Source organism: Apium graveolens, chromosome 5 (assembly GCF_009905375.1).
Source record: "Apium graveolens cultivar Ventura chromosome 5, ASM990537v1, whole genome shotgun sequence".
Lineage (NCBI taxonomy): Eukaryota > Viridiplantae > Streptophyta > Magnoliopsida > Apiales > Apiaceae > Apium > Apium graveolens.
The window spans coordinates 1564885-1582913 of NC_133651.1; the positions used below are offsets into that span (position 1 = coordinate 1564885).

An 18029-nucleotide genomic window follows, 5' to 3' on the forward strand; every position below is an offset into this window, starting at 1 on the left:
CTTCCTAGTGACTGGAGAAAAATCCATCAATTTTCCTTCTTCAATTTCATTTAAAGCGTCAAAGTTATTCTGAGTAACAATAACCTCTCCACTTTTTGAAATTTCAGTGTGGGCAGTAAAAGTAGCAGTGGTGCAAGCAGACCGGGTGCTGCGCGCGCTGGGCGCAGTAATTGGGTCATGTACAGGATCCTGAGATTGTGCTGGGACAGGCGTTGTCAAGGCAACGCGCGTGCTGGGAGCTCTAATCGTGCGCACAGGGCTTAGGCGCTGGGACTCAACAAGAATTTTGTGATTACTGGGATTCACTTGGGACTGTCTTGGCGACCTGGCGGCGCGCTTTGCGCCTGAGCGATGGCCTGGCGAGATTGGATCCTGAGACTCCAGAACTGGAACCTGGGACTCCAAAACTGGATCCTGGGACTCCAAAGGATCTCGAGGATCCTTAACAACTAAATCCCCCACCACAGCAGTTGTGATTTCCAAATCAAAATTCTCTAAATCATCATCCATAGTAACATCACATCCCATAAACGAACCAGTGACATAAGGAACCATGTCATCATTTGCCACAAAATCCTCCAGATTTTCTATATTTTTTGTATTAATCAAATCGTCCCCTTCACATTGTTGTTTCTCTTCATGATCAGTCTTACTTTTCTTGTTGACACTTTGACACTGCCACGAGATCGAGTTGGAATTTCTCTATCAGGGTTATCTGAACATCTAGAGAGTGAGTGTCCAAATGCCTTGCATAAACTGCACGAATAAGGCAATTGTTAATATTCAACATCAACACGAAATTTGTCTTCAATCCCTTTACTATTCAACAGAGGAACAATAATATACGAGGGACGTGGTGAGTTATACTCGAGCTCCACCAAAACTCTAGCAAATTTTATAGGCAAAAATTTATGCGTAACTTCATCAAACTTTATAACACGACCAATCAATTTGGCTATCATAGAGATCCCAGATCTTGAACATTAATAAATGTCAGGGATTCGAGCATAAAAACGTAACGGAAAAACAAAAGTTTTGAATCCCTACCGCTGGATCTATGTATAATGAACGGATAATTACGGAGAATATATGTTTACCTTAAAGAACTTTACGATTATGGTTGTCAAAAGGAGATCCTAGCTTTGACCGAACACCACGTATCCCGCCTTGACGATCTACGCCGTAGAGGTATCCACACGAAAGCTGATACGGAGGAGGCGTTTACTTGCACCAAGAACGAACCTGTTTTCCCTTCTCTCTCTCTCATATTTAGCTACTAAGGTTTTATGTTTTTATCTAATAAAAACGTAACCCTAATTTTAGCCTTAAGGATGTTTATATATAGAGGCCAAAAACAGTCCTAACCCTAATCCAAGTTAGAGTTTATTAACATCTGAAATTCTATTTATTTAATAATTAAGTTTAACTCAATTACTTAATAACAACTGAATTTCGGATTTAATAATATACAAATTCGAAATTCATTTATCTCATTAATTAAGTCCAACTTAATTAATAATAAATAACTAACTCTATAGCCCGTGCAATGCACGGGCATGTTCTCAATACATGAATCGATGTTATTTTGATTGTAATTATCGATGATATATTCATGTTGTCTCATGATGGATCAATTAACTAAATATCTCTCTTTATGGAATTGAGATCGATGTTGTACCTAACGCGTTTTTCTCAAAATGAATTGAATATGCGGCAATGAAATCGAAATATATGATCAAAATATTATACAAATGACAGCACACATATCTCATGAAAATAATTACAATGAATGAAATATTACGAAGTTAATTAAAGAGTTACTATATTTGTTTACATGGTACAATTAGTGATACAAAATACAATGAATATGATGTAATTCTTATTTTTCATATTAGAAAATGTAATGACTGTATATGAAAGCCGACATATTAAATATAATATTGTACAATTGATAATATAAATACATTTTTCAATATACATCATTTTTATGATAAATATATTAATAGATACGTTAGTAATCAATGGTTATGGAAATTGAAAAATGGACTACATCGGTTGAACTGTCGTAAAAAATCGAGAATTTATCGAAATGCTAAATCGAAATAATGTCGAACATATTTTTTATATTCTTTTAAAAATATATAAGTAAAATAATTATATTTGAGATGTGTAAAATTGCATTTGTACATCCATAATAGGTTATAACATTATTTTGTGTGCATTATTTATTAAAATAATAAGAGTCTTAATCATCTTTACGCATCTCTCTTCTTCTTCCTTTATATTTTCAGTCTATTCGGCAGCCGTCTGATGTCTTCATTTAAAATCGTCATTCTTCACCAACTCGATGCTGAGTATATTTATTCTTCATTTTCTTCTCTTCATAGCCTCAAATTGTGTGTTTGATTCGTCAAATTTTGACCGGAAAATTATCGATTTTGATCGAAATGGCAAAAATGTTGTATGCTCCGATTTTGCTCTATAATATTGTTTGGTTGTCTTCTAGCAATTTATCGGCGAAATTGTCGATTTCTATAATACTGCAGTAATCTTATAACTCTTTTACTTATACCTCTGAAAAAACTTTAAATTGGTTAATGTAAGAAAAATAATTCACCTTACCATTAATGAACTTGATATTTTAATATTTTATTATATATTCAAAATCTTCAAACTAGTCTTAATTTATATTCGATTTGGCCATATAATAAGAATCTCAACTTTATTATAAACCCCCTCATAACCCACTATTTTATTCTTATACAAAGAGAATATCTATTACATTTCCTGGGTTTAATACTTGATATACTAACATTGTCATTTTCAGATTAGCTAACATATTAAATTTATTTACTGAAAATAAATTTATTTTATATAAAGTCTTCAAAAACAATAAGAATTTAGTATATATACATGCATATATTATTAAATTTTAGATATATAATTATAGGTTGTTAATATTAAATTATAAATGGTAACATATATAAAATTATTAATACTAATGAGTTAGGTGTAATTAATATATGTTATTAAATATGGCAATTATTTATATTTATTAATAAGGAGTAATAATGACCTAAGTGTAATTAATATATGGTTAAATTTGACAATTATTTTTATTTATTATTGAGGGGTAAATTAGTAATTTGGAATAAATTGTCTCACATAACCCCTTATTTGCTCTATTATATATATAATATATTCAAATTTTCTTTTTTAATTCAAATCCGAATTTGAATTAAATATTCCTCCATGCATTCTTTGTGCGACCCTATAGGTTATTATTATATCGGTAATAATTTAAATTTCTCATATTTAAATTATAAATAATGAGTGACATCTAGTAATACATCATTGCTACCCAAGTAATAATAATTAAATTAGTGATCGATTAAACCTTTCGTGAATAATGTACAATGCAATATAATTCCTTTAGCCTTATATTATTAATCAAACTCCATGCATGCATTGTGTCATCCTCTGTTAACGTTTAATCCTTTTTTCCTTGATCAATGAGTAAACTATTAAACAAATCAGTATTGGAGCACGACCATGTATTTTATAGTCTTACTCAATCAAGAGACCAATAATATCACTCCTTTAATAAAGGAGGACTAAATCTCATCTAGATCATTCATATTTCTCATACGATTCATAATGTACCCAATGTCTACTTTTATTATTATCCGGTCAAGGATAACTTTCAATAGTATCAAAGTATATTAATTCTCGTATAAAAATATAATGATTTTAGGTCAAGGACTAATACATCATTATCACTGTGAGATTAACTTATGACACTTTAAACATGTAGTATCTCACAACGGGTCAATCCAGCACCATGTATTTAATACATGTGCATGTGTTTTGACTTTAGTATCACCATACGTATGATCAATGAGATGTGATCATCATCCAACAAACACACTAGTCTCAATGTATTTATTATCGTCCCTTAACAATAATACTTGACTAGGGACCTTTAGGAATATCAATATTATTCTCATAATCTCATTTCTAAGTCACGTACTTAGAGATATAGTTTTACATATCATATTCCAAGGACATTTATTAATCTAACATCTTATCACGGAAAATAAAGATAAAATAAATTACTAAAGAATAATCCATATAATCATAATTAATAATCCAAATGTTTCATAATATAAACATAATAGTGTTGTCATTAGGGCACAAACACTAACAATAAGATGGTGGGATGTTTTCCAATTTAATCCAACACGACATCTTATATATCACATTTCTTTTAAATTTTGAACTTTCCTTCCATGGCTTGAGAAATAAAGCCCTACCTCCCATTTGCACCGAATTGAGCCCTACGATTGCTTTCATATTTTTCTCATTATCAAATTTAAAAGTAAAGTAGCCCTTGTTGTTGTAAAAGACATGAATCAAGCCTCGATTTTTCCATAAACCCATAGCTCTCTCCCTAACAAACTTTGAATCGTAACTTCCACCAATAAAGTGTCCTATACAACTAGTGGACCATTGATTACGAGCTTGCACCAAGAACTCTCGAGGTAGAATCAAATTAATGGAACCATCCGGGTTCGTGGTGAATGTAGCCTTATACTCAAAACTAGGATTATTGTTAGGTAAATTATGTTTCACCTCGTCACTCCAAGTTACCATCTTCCCACCCGCTTTACTAGTTCCTCCTTGATGAAAATTAGGTGTGCTGGCCATGGCCACAACCCCCACATTATCATCAACTGCCCATGTCCCCACAGTCGGCCCTGCTGCCACAACTGCCACAGCCGCCGCAACTACCACATCATTCACAACCACAGTCCCTTTGGAGATGCCACATTACCAATTGCAGGACTCACAATGTCACCATCATTTTGCTCATTAACCAAAATTAAAATCCCATTCTTAACAATAAAATTATCAAGAAGATTTTCAAGGGACTTAGTGGAATTATCCAAAATCGTACCTCTAGTGAGGATACGGAAGCATCCAATTGTTGTAATAAGCCTTCATTAACATCCTGGTCATTTTCTTGAGTCCTCGTGACCTCTCCTGATTGTAAACCTCCTACAACATCAATTCCATTAACAATGCCTCTTGTAGCACTTGCTTTAGAACTCACGGTGTCACTAGGACCATCGTCATTTCGTGTGGAACCACTGTCCCTATGCAAGATATCATTAGTGTTAACCCTCACAAGGTTTGGGAAGACTTCATTTAAGTCCACATCCTCAAGATATCGAGCTTTATTAATGGCTGCAATGTCATAATCATGGCCAAAACCAACACCAAACATCATGGCAGACTTGCCGGAGTTGATGCTAAAAGAACTATCACTTGACATAATAATAAAAGTATATGAAAGTGGGTGTTAGAATGAAGCTACGGATTAGAAGAAGAGAAATCACTACTAGAAATATGGGATCAGACATCGGTTCAGAACTGATGTTAAAAAAAATCTGAACCGATGTCTTCGCGTGTGATGTTAAATGTCATCAGCCTTTGACATCGGTTAATAGCCGATGTCTATTACAGTGCTATACATCGGTTTTAAGATTAAATATGATGTCTTTGCAACAAATTTCAGCTTATATTACAGTATTTCTAGGTGAATATGAGTATATTATGAGGTATTTATCCATTAAAACATGAAACCTACAAGCTCTAAAAGCCATTTATTAAAATTCTTTCGAACAAACCGATGTGAAATGCTAGATCAGACATTGATTAGATTAGTTGCCCGATGTCAAATGTTTGATCAAACATCGGTTAAATTAGCCCCCGATTTGAAATGATAGATAAGACATGAGTTTTCTTCACGAAACCGATGTTAAATCTTTATGTTTAACATCAGACAATTTCCCTAACCGATGTTATTTGACTTAAAATACATTGAGTTTCTTTTCAGAACCGATGTCAAATGACTATTTCACATCGGTTTTTTTAGTTCTTTTTCATTTAATATTATTTTACATGATGTCTTTTGTACATTTTTTACATCGGTTTACATGTACCATTGTGATGTTAATGTTCTGTAAATTGCATACCGTCCTGGTACTATTTACAGCCACAGGGAACCAATTGCATCTACAACCAAAAAAAACAAAACAATGCTAACATCCCAACAAAAAACATCCAAAAACATCCAATAGAAACATAAAAATACATTGATAGCAAATTTCTTAACATTCAATCCAACAAACTCAATTCGTACATATATTCAAGTCTAAAATAAACATCACAACCAAAAACAATAAAACACAAATTCCCTAGTTATTACATCCGACATTATAAACATCTATAATGCTTGCAAGTACCACTAACCGTATCATGATATTGCGCAATTGCCAAAGCATCAACCAAACTGTCAGTTGTAGGCGGCATGCTTGACTTTTTCCCTTAAAATGTTAAATAACGAGTATGTGTGTTTGTGTGTGTGTGCTCCATCTTAGAAATTATACCACAGTGACAGTGTAAAAGTCGAGCAAACCAAGCTGATGATCCAAGAAGGAAAGTGACTGGAATTACACTACTGAAACAGATTTAACATTGGACTAGTAATCATCTTATAGTTAAGTCAAATACAAGATGTTGTAACGATCCTCACATTTTCTTCAATGGTATTAAGACCATTTCCAAAGGAACCAGAAATGACCCATACTTGTGATAGACTGAATTTGTATTGATTAATTACTCGTGGCGCCCATACATTAATGATGGCTTTAGCTCCATAATATTGATCTCCAGTGGCAAATGCTACTGCATGCTATAGTCAGAGGATCATAGTTCAGTTAAAAGCACAATTTGATAAGATGGCTTGCAGCTTCTTATAAGATTTGTGCCATGCTTCATTGTATTTCTGTGAACTTTTCGATTTTTTAGCCCTTCGTTTAACAATATCGACATTCTGATAGTTTGTGAACAGTTAAGAAAACACCATATAGACAGATTTGTCTATAAATTGATAACTTCTGTATCACAATACAGTTTTATGTATCAAAAAACATTGTAGGTATATATAATTCATTAAGAAGGAAATGTTCTGTTCCATGAGAAGCTTTAGAAAGTCCACTTGGCAAAATTAGATGTTTAATTGCACAGTCTAAATATAAATGATTATCGGATTTTAAAACTGAGTAGAGAATCAACCTCATGATCATTGCTTGTGGTGTCTCTTCGTCGAATTTTCCTTCCAAATCTCCTGACTGAACTAGCTCTTAAAACATCTTGCTCTATAGTTTTTCTGATTGGAATAGTTCCTTCAGGACATGATTCACTTGTATTCATCCAGGCCTGAATAACCTCTGTCGAAAAATCTATTGATTCATTATGTTTTGGCCTCTCAGGTGGTTCCTGCATAAAAAACCTTTTAGACTTGAGAAAGCATTATGTTGGCTCTGATTTGGTCTGCATTATAATGGATTTCTAACACTCGAAAGTTTTGATTAGAGAAGAAAACTATCATCAACTTGTATCACTGACATTCATGATTAATATTTAGGTGATGAATTTGACTTAATAGTCATAAACAAAGCTTGACATTGATTGAATGGAAGCAGAATAAGCAAGTATAGTACCAATGGCTTTCTGCCCTTTGAGTAGGGGGTGATCAAAAGCTGGTTGAAGGTGAGATAGAACACACTCTACAACATCTCCATCAGGACTCTGTTAAATAAAAGAAAACAAAAATCACAAACCTCATTTCAAAAACAAACATAATCACAAACCTTAAATAAGCCCTTGTTCTGTGGAGCTTCCTTGTTACGTCTAGAGGCCTGAAAGTCTGGTTGACAGGATTATGATGCACAAGAGAACAATATAACTCTGATGCTCAGAAGTAGTTGCAGCTAAACACAGGCAACCACACTGGAAACAAAGGCGATTGACACTTCAAACTTGATAATATATTAAATGAACCCGTGAATTAAATAAAGGTAAACAACATATACCAATAAGTCCATCTTTCTGGCCTTTGCAGAAATCCATAAGATCTTTCATGCTATTGACCACCTCAGATATTTGTTACAAAGTGGCTCTGCTTAATTAAAGAACTTCAAATCAACCAATATTGTACTAGAATAAAAATCAGGAATCTACCCGTAAGCACCACACATATCTTTTGGAAAATCCCATATCATTCAGAGACTGCAACTCCAAACTCTTTGCAAGTTGACGACCAGATGTCACCACCCTGACATAATAATAAAGTCAGTTGTAAGCATTGCGAGTTTGGACCAACTGTGACCAAATAATTACCCACAGTGGCCATATTTTCGCAATATGTATTACATAACTCAAGCTTTAAGCTTCAGATCTATGAACAAGAACCTAATTAAAATCACAACCTAAAATTTTAAAATAATTTGAAATTTACATACCTATTCAAACCAAACCAGTTGCTTACAAGGCTTGATCTCAAGCTATTAAATCAAATATTCCCAATTTCAAGCTCAATTTGTTATGAAAAACTCCAACCCTTTCATCAAACGATTATCAATCACTTTCACCAAGGCCAGAATCTGACCTTCCACCAATCGATTTCGTATAAATCAAACCAATAAAGTTTTTTTTAAGATTATTAAGCATGAATCGAACCCATTTCAAATTGGGCATGTGCTTAATTACGGTACATGGTTTGAATTTCTGAATTAGTGAGTACTAATTTGTGAGGATGAAATAATTAGGGTTTGAGATGGGTTGATAGAGAGGTGAGAGAGAGACGGAATATAGAGGATATTGAGTTTCAGTGTTGAGAGAGATGGAGGGAGAGAGAGAGAGAGAGAATCGAGGTTACAGTCGGGTTTGAGTTGGATGTTTGAGAGAATGGAGAAATTTGAGAGAGATAATTTAGGAAAGGGGGAAATAAAAAATGAGGCAGCGGGGGAAAGATTTTTAGCAAGGGGGAAAGATTTTTGGTAAAGGGGGGAAATATATGTATTAAAACAGGGAAAATGATAAGTCAAATTTGAATTTGTTTAAAATTGGTCATACACAACGGCTTGTAAAAATAACTGATGTTAAAGTTTATATAACATACCGATATTTTATAATTATTTTTAGTTGGATTATTTGATTTAATTATTTATTAATGTCAGTGTGTTGTAGTTAAAATAGTTTTTTAAGTTTATTTTTATTTTTATAATCAAAATATTGTTTTAAGAGTATTAGTTTTAAAAAAAATAGTAAGGCTTTATTAAAAAAGAGTGAGGGTTTTAATAAAAAAAGAGAGAAAGAAGGAAGAGTTAGGGTTTGCTAAAAAAATAAGGGTTTGCGTTACTTTGATCGGAGAAGAGAGGAGAGAGGGAGAGAGAAAGAGAAAGAGAAAATAGATGGAGATAGAGATGAACATCAAGAACTTTTTGGAGGGTTATGAATTTGGCGTTTGTGGAATTAGGGTTCTTGTGATTTGTGTTTCTGAAATCGTTATTAGCATTCTCGGTTACTAAGATCTCAAGGTACGGATATCTTTCTAGTATTTTTTCTTTTCGTATTTGAATTCGTGTGTGTATATTGCATATTCTGAATCTTTTTAAATTCGCATCCGATTCGTTGTTCATCGTATGATTGTGATTTTATTCTCGTTGAAAAGCTAATTTGATTATCTTCATTTTTCGTTCTTTGTATTTTTTGAAATTCTGCTTGTAAATATGTCAAAATCTGTTGTTTGTGTAATCTATTGCTGAAATTTCTGTTTGTTCGGCCTGACTTCGTAAATTTATATTAAATTGAATATTTTTTCAAATATTATGAGCAACACCATTCTGGAAAGCTCTTTTCGATATCTGCAATTTGCGTTTACATTCTGCTGCTAAATTCCGTGATTTTGATATCTTAAACATCAAAATACAAGTGTAATCAGGGGCTGATTCTGTTCTGCAGTCCGCATTTATTTGTTTTCTGAATTCGTTACTTGTTCTCTTTTGACAAGCCTTACCATTATGGAAAGGTCTCGGAATTTCCTACGACTTTCGTTTTTCGTACTTTTTCAGTTGACTTTGTCTTTATGTAGTAATTTGACATTCTTTGAAACTGATCAGATTTGAGTTTATCAATAATTAGTGGTTTGTTATGTTATTTTATTTCGTGATGTTGGGTTATAGTGTTTTGAGGTTATTTGATAAATTTATATATGATTTTGGAGATGTAAGATATTTGAGTACAATATTTGAGTATTTGTTTTGTGTTATTTATGTTATTTGTATGACTTGGGAGTTTGTTAGACATCCGTCGCGAGTGGATAATCTCGTGCTTGGCAACTCTTATGCGGTGTACTTAAATTGTATGGGCGTGTCGCCGAAGTTGTGGGACACGTATATCCATGGCTAGTATGTGTATAATTTGGCCTTTTGGGTAGCACATGTTTATTGCTGTGCAAGCCCCTGTAAGATATTGGGTAACATTTGCTCTGTGCTGTGCAAGCCCCTGTAAGTTTTGATGACTACATATTTATGGATTACCGAAAATGTAGGACATCCTGTAAGTGTAAGATTGTCTCCCATGTTCGTATGTAAGCTATTTTGTATATTATTTTGTAAGTGTGAGAATATGTGTAAGAGTATGTGTAGTGTAAGAGTATGATAAGTTTTGGGTGGTAAGCATTTAGTTTTGTTTTGTGAGTTGAGTATTCATTTTTTTATATTGTCTCATTCACTATTATTATTTGCTTCATTCAAATATTCAGTTGTGTTCTTAGCCTCGTCATCTTTTAATCTTTGTTCAGTTATGCTTTATTTTATATCCGTATATGAGCCTTTCGCTCACTGTCGGTCCTTTGTTTTTCTTGTTTTCCTCCGGCAGGTATTCTCTCTTTTAGGTGGGTTGTTTAAGGGGAAGAGTGCGAGTTCCAAGACTTTGAGGAGTTTTGTATTTTCTTAGATTTTCTTTAGAGTTAGTTGGTTTGGTTGTAATTTGGTTGTATTTTATTTCAAGATTGAAAGTTTTATCGGATTTTAATGGAGTTTTGATTTAAATAAGTATTATCTTGAGAAATTTTATTAGTGGAGTTGTTAAAGTTGGCATCAGAGCTAGTGTTTTCAGATTCTGTAGACTTGCCTTTAGGCTCGATGTATGAATTGTGGGTAGTTGTAAGATAGACTTATAGCCTTAGAGTTGCCTTTAGGCTCGACCTATGAGTGTGGGTAGACTTTAAAATGGATCGTTAGTTAAGAATGTTATTCGCTTCGTGTTCCTTTGTTGTCTGTCTATATCCGCTTTTTTTTAAAAAGAGATGTGTCAGTTAAATTTCGAGGACGAAATTTTTGTAAGGAGGGAAGAATGTAACATCCCGATATTTTATAATTATTTTTAGTTGGATTATTTGATTTTATTATTTATTAATGTCAGTGTGCTGTAGTTAAAATAGTTTTATAAGTTTTTTTTTATTTTTATAATCAGAATATTATTTTAAGAGTATTAGTTTTAAAAAAATAGTAAGGCTTTATTAAAAAAATGTGAGGGTTTTAATAAAAAAAAGGGAGAAAGGAGGAAGAGTTAGGGTTTGCCAAAAAAATAAGGGTTTGCGTTACTTTGATCGGAGAAGAGAGGAGAGAGGGAGAGAGAAAGAGAAAGAGAAAATAGATGGAGATAGAGATGAACATCAAGAACTTTTTGGAGGGTTATGAATTTGGCGTTTGTGGAATTAGGGTTCTTGTGATTTGTGTTTCTGAAATCGTTATTAGCATTCTTGGTTACTAAGATCTCGAGGTACGGATATCTTTCTTGTATTTTTTCTTTTCGTATTCGAATTCGTGTGTGTATATTGCATATTCTGAATCTTGTTAAATTCGCATCCGATTCGTTGTTCATCGTATGATTGTGATTTTATTCTCATTGGAAAGATAATTTGATTATCTCCGTTTTTCTTTTTTCTTTGTATTTTCTGAAATTCTGTTTGTAAATATGTCAAAATCTGTTGTTTTTGTAATCTATTGCTGAAATTTCTGTTTGTTCGGCCTGACTTCGTAAATTCATATTAAATTGAATATTTGTTCAAATATTATGAGCAATACCATTCTGGAAAGCTCTTTTCGATATCTGCAATTTGTGTTTACATTATGCTGCTAAATTCTGTGATTTTGATATCTTAAACATCAAAATACAATTGTAATCAGGGGATGATTCTGTTCTGCAGTCCGCATTTATTTGTTTTCTGAATTTGTTACTTGTTCGCTTTTGACGAGCCTTACCATTGTGGAAAGGTCTCAGAATTTCCTACGACTTTCGTGTTTCGTACTTTTTCAGTTGATTTCATCTTTATGCAGTAATTTGACATTCTTTGAAACTGATCAGATTTTAGTTTATCAATAATTAGTGGTTTGTTATGTTATTTTGTTTTGTGATGTTGGGTTATAGTGTTTTGAGGTTATTTGATAAATTTATATATGATTTTGGAGATGTAAGATATTTGAGTGTGTGATATTTGAGTATTTGTTTTGTGTTATTTATGTTATTTGTATGACTTGGGAGTTTGTTAGACATCCGTCGCGAGTGGATAATCTCGTGCTTGGCACCTCCTATGCGGTGTACTTAAATTGTATGGGCGTGTCGCCGAAGTTGTGAGAAACGTATAGCCATGGTTAGTATGTGTATAATTTGGCCTTTTGGATAGCACGTGCTTATTGTCGTGCAAACCCCTGTAAGATATTGGGTAGAATTTGCTATGTGTTGTGCAAGCCCCTGTAAGTTTTGATGACTACATATTTCTGGATTACCGAAAATGTAGGACATCCTGCAAGTGTAAGATTGTCTCCCATGTTCGTATGTAAGCTATTTTGTATATTATTTTGTAAGTGTGAGAATATGAGTAAGAGTATATGTAGTGTAAAGTATGATAAGTTTTTGGTGGTAAGCATTTAGTTTTGTTTTGTGAGTTGAGTATTCATTTTTTTATATTGTCTCATTCACTATTATTATTTGCTTCATTCAAATATTCAGTTGTGTTCTTAGCCTCGTCATCTTTTAATCTTTGTTCAGTTATGCTTTGTTTTATATCCGTATATGAGCCTTTCGCTCACTGCCGGTCCTTTGTTTTTCTTGTTTTCCTCCGGCAGGTATTCTCTCTTTTAGGTGGGTCGTTTAAGGGGAAGAGTGTGAGTTCCAAGACTTTGAGGAGTTTTGTATTTTCTTAGATTTTCTTTAGTGTTTGTTGGTTTGGTTGTAATTTGGTTGTATTTTATTTCAAGAATTGAAAGTTTTATCGAATTTTAATGGAGTTTGGATTTAAATAAGTATTATCTTGAGAAATTTTATTAGTTGGGTTGTTAAAGTTTAAAACTTCTATTTGGATTTTTTTTTTTGGGAACATAGACAACAGCTATTATAAGAAACCAATGTCAAAAATGTTTTTAACATCACTTATTTAGAAACTAATGTTAAAAAATATTTTAACATCGGGTGCTTTACGTGCCGATGTCTAAGCACCGATGTCGTATGCAGTATTTCTAGTAATGAATATGGAGGTAGAAATCGTGTTTAAGTAGAGGTTTGTTAAGAAGTATGGCCTGAAAAAAGGTTGAAGAAGAAGGTTGGATGAAAGAGAGGAACAAACTGTTGGATAATAGAAGGAGCTGGGTAAAGCCATGCAGGGCACGGAAAAATGAACAGAGAAAAAAGAGTGTAGAAACCCGCATATTTGAATTTTATTCTAATTTGATATAATTTTAGCTGTATATATACATTAAATCATATATAACCAAGCCATAATACTCAATAACCAAATTTAAACTTCCAATCATATAAATCAGGTGAATATATTACAAATTAATTGCTTAAAATGGTATCCAACACACCCCTATACGGTGATTGAACGATGCTAGATGACCTAAAAGTTTCAAGGCAAAATCAGGGTACTGAAAAATCCATAGAACTTGTTATGGTGGAAGAAGATGATGAAGTCAAAAAAGCAATAAAGAAGACACAATCAAAAGAATTCAGAATTGAGTAAAAGAAAGCTTAACCACATAATATTAGGACATGACTTTTCTTTTTTAGGCACTTCGGAGTAATTCCAATCTGCATGAAAGGGGGGATAGTAAAAAGAGAGATCAAAGGCCATAAATTTAGATATGACGACCAATCATGGTGTTATGACAATTTAAAAGGCACTCAATTTTGAAGATAATTTGAGGATGAGCTAGCTTGCATCATGGCATCGTGGCTAGATCCAATTTAAAACTCTGCAATATAAACTTCAAGACTCTTACATCAGTAAAAGGCAATACTCTGGAAAATTCACTCTCACAAGTGGTTCAGCCACACCCATCAGGTTGCCTTCATCACAAAGTTAATTGGTATGATTAGGGGTGCCAGTTTGATTCTTGAATGTTAGAGTTCATTTATACATGTTGTAATATATACATATAGTTGAGATTGTATCGTATTAGCCGGTAAAATGACTATATTCCAACTTTATCCCTTCAAAAGTAACGTCCGTTTAAGGTAACTAACGGAATGCAATTGAGTGCTTAAAAATCAAATTTCAGTCATGCGGGCGCCTATTATTATAGGTCGGCCATTTTTGTGCAAAACAATTATAACTCAGTCCATTTACCTGCAATTAAGTCAATAAACAAAATTATTAAGTACATAAATAATGTATACTGAGATTTAGTTATACGCTATTGTTGTACATTATTTTCGCTGTTCTTTTATATATATGTTGTACATCATTTCCGCAGTTCTTTTATATATATATATATATAGAGAGAGAGAGTCTTACTCAAATGAGAACCCATTTTAAAATGAGATATGAGATCTAATCTACACCACACAAAATTTAAAGCTACTTTTAATCTACACCACTCATTTTAAATCTCAACATCATCTTCACCAACTATCAACTCCCCCATCTTCTTTCTAAACCAGCCAACCACCGTCACCTCCAACCACTGGACATCACCATTTCCGGCAACCACTACCTCCGGCGACCTCCAGAAAATCACCACCGTCAAAATAAGAAATCACCATCGGAAATACAAAAATCACCCCCTCCGACCATCTATAAACAACAAATCACCATCGGAGAAAAAAAATTATCACAACTGGTCACCACTTTTATCCACCAGATCCGGCCATCAACTACGTTCATTAACTATGATCACCAATATCATCACAAAAATCACTAGATCTAATTATCAGCTCCTTTTATATTTCATCATCATCTCTATCACTTCCTTCATCATCTCTTTTCTACTTACCACTACCTCCAACCACCATTTCCGACCACCACCATCGCCGACCGCTGATAAGTGGCATTTTATACCACTTAGAACATCTTAAAATGGCTTAAATTGGTGTCTTGAAATCAAGTATTTTGTGTATTTGATGCGTTTTTCTAGTGTTTATGCATTTCAGGGTATTAGTTGCATTTCGGGGGAGGAATCATCAAGAATAAGCCTTGGCATGTGTTCACCATTGCGAGAGGAAAGGAATGGGCAGATTACGGCGAAGAAACGGAGCAAACCTGGATTTTTTCCAGTAAAGGCCTGCGCGCCCGCGCAGCAATGCTGAGCGGCCGCGCAGCAACCTGCGCGCCCGCGCAGCTATGCTGAGCGGCCGTGCAGGGTCGGGGAAAAAGATAAATTATTTTAGACTTCTACTTCTGTTTGGCTTCCAACTTCTATGTAATCTGAGTTTTATGGGACTATTATATAGGTAGATTTGAGACGTTTTCACAGAGAGTATTAAGGGGATTATGTTTTAGATTGTGTTTTACGCAAGAAGCGAAGGAGATAAGGAAGAAGACCGATTTAGCACACCGCAACGAAGAGGAAGCATATTCTCTTGTGATTCTTGTTTCGTTGTAACGTTGGATGCTAGTTTTCTTGCTTTGACTTATTTACTCTTGTGACGTACTCTGTTTTAATATAATTAGTTTAGTTATTATTTTCTTGTGTTTGTTTGTCATGATTTCATATGAACCCATGATGGCGATAAGTTCTATTATGGGCTAATCGTGATCATGGGGTTGCAACGAATTTATTATGGAATTCTTTAGTTAATTGTTTAATACTTTAGTGTGTGATGATTGCATGATATATAGTATTGGTTGTGCGTATTCGTCTTATGTGCGTCGCGAACATATAAGATAGGGTGTTAATCTCTTATGAAGCGACGGTGGATCTTGAGATTTAGAACTTGCCATGCTAGCATAGGTTCATGTACGTTGTGCATGATTAGTGGGTAACTCTAACAGTTTTATTTGCCCTATGTAATCAAAAGGAATAACTTGAGCTTAAATCGTTGTGTTGTCAATTTCTGTAGACATATAGGAACTCAACATAATTGATGACTATTCAACTTCTATCTTAATTGTGGATACTTGGTAGAATGGTATTAGTACAATGAAAGTTGGCTTTTATCAGTTTCGTGTTATTCGATTAATATCATCACTGTCACATGCTAAAGGTAATAACAATGGCTATAGAAGGAAGTAATAATGAAGTTGTGATCTCATGAGTGTTTTATTATTGATAAATTGAAGTGTTAGTTAAGTGGTTAATTAAGTAGTTAATTATAGTTAATATTTAATCAACAATTTTAAGTGTTATTATCTTAACATTGAGAAGTAATCATACATTGGTGAGTGAGTTTAATTAGACAATAATTTAGTCTGAGTCTCTGAGGGAACGAACTAGAAAATATTATATATTACTTGCGAACGCGTATACTTGCGTGAATATTAGCGCGTGTTTTCGCCCTAACAAGTTTTTGGCGCCGCTGCCGGGGACTCGGCGTATTTGTTTACTTTATGTACTTACCATCATTGGTCATTAGGACTCAGTGATTAGGACGTAGTAGTTACTTACTCTTTTCGGTTGTGTTTCAGGTACTTTAGCAAGCGTTTATGCAAACTCGTTCTCGTGCTCGCAAGAGGACTTTAGATACAGCTGAGGAGACAGACGAAGTTCTTGATATTCCGGAGAAGTTAGATTTTGAGGATTCGGATTCAGGAACTGAGCAGAAAGAACCAGTAAACATGGGAGATCGTATTGTTCAAGCTGATCCAGCTCTTATGGATTTTTCTCGGCCTAAAATTGATGACATTCAGTCAAGCATCCTTCATCCGGCTATTCAAGCTAACACCTTTGAAATCAAGCCGGGCACTATTCAGATGGTGCAGAATTCTGTTTCTTTTGGAGGAGCGGCAACTGAAGACCCCAACATGCACATAAGGAATTTTGTCGAGATCTGCAGCACTTTTAAGTATAATGGCGTGACTGATGAGGCTATCAAGTTGAGGCTTTTCCCATTCTCACTAAGGGACAAGGCTAAAGACTGGTTACATTCTGAACCAGCTGGGTCCATCACTACGTGGCAAGATCTTGCGCAAAAGTTTTTGGTGAAGTTTTATCCGATGGCAAAGACTGCTGCTATGAGGAGTGCTCTTACTCAGTTTGCGCAGCAACCTACAGAATCTATGTGCGAGGCTTGGGAACGCTACAAGGAAATGTTGAGAAAATGTTCACATCATGGAATGCCGGATTGGATGGTGATCACTGGTTTCTATAATGGTTTGGGGGCCCAATCTCGGCCCATGCTCGATGCAGCAGCTGGAGGAGCCTTATGGGCTAAAAGCTATACTGAGGCGTATAATCTTATAGAGACGATGGCTGCAAATGAGCATCAAAACCCAACTCAGAGGATGACGTCAGGCAAGGTAGCAGGTATTCTGGAAGTTGATGCAGCCACCGCTATTGCAGCCCAGCTCCAAGCGCTATCAATGAAGGTTGATTCTCTGGCTACGTATGGAGTTAATCAAATAGCTATGGGTTGTGAGCTTTGTGCAGGTTCTCATGCTACGGATCAGTGTTCTCTTGTCAACGAATCTGTTCAGTATGTGAATAATTATCAGCGACAACAGCAGCCTGTGTCAGCGACCTATCATCCTAATAACAGAAATCATCCAAATTTCAGCTGGGGGAATAATCAGAATGCTATTCAGCCACCATATCAGCAAGGAATGAGTAAACAGTTTAACCCACTTGGATTCCAGCAACCACAGCAGTATGCTACAAGGCAATCATATCCTCAACAGGGAA

The 18029-nt window shown here is 34.4% G+C and overlaps 1 long non-coding RNA gene and 1 other non-coding gene across 3 annotated transcripts; both read right to left on the minus strand.

Moving 5' to 3' along the window:
- Nucleotides 1-6169: 6169 nt before the first annotated feature.
- LOC141661896 (uncharacterized) lies at nucleotides 6170-8060 on the minus strand. 2 transcript variants are annotated; one of them, XR_012550162.1, is made up of 4 exons: nucleotides 7569-8060; nucleotides 7141-7344; nucleotides 6599-6757; nucleotides 6170-6485 (listed from the first exon to the last, which is right to left on the minus strand). It is a non-coding gene; the product is annotated as an uncharacterized LOC141661896 (long non-coding RNA). The 2 variants fall into 2 exon arrangements; XR_012550161.1 differs by having other exon boundaries at nucleotides 6170-6757; nucleotides 7569-8044.
- Nucleotides 8061-17359: 9299 nt separating this feature from the next.
- On the minus strand, nucleotides 17360-17466 carry LOC141662944 (small nucleolar RNA R71). The gene has a single exon (XR_012551043.1). It is a non-coding gene; the product is annotated as a small nucleolar RNA R71 (small nucleolar RNA).
- Nucleotides 17467-18029: the final 563 nt, after the last annotated feature.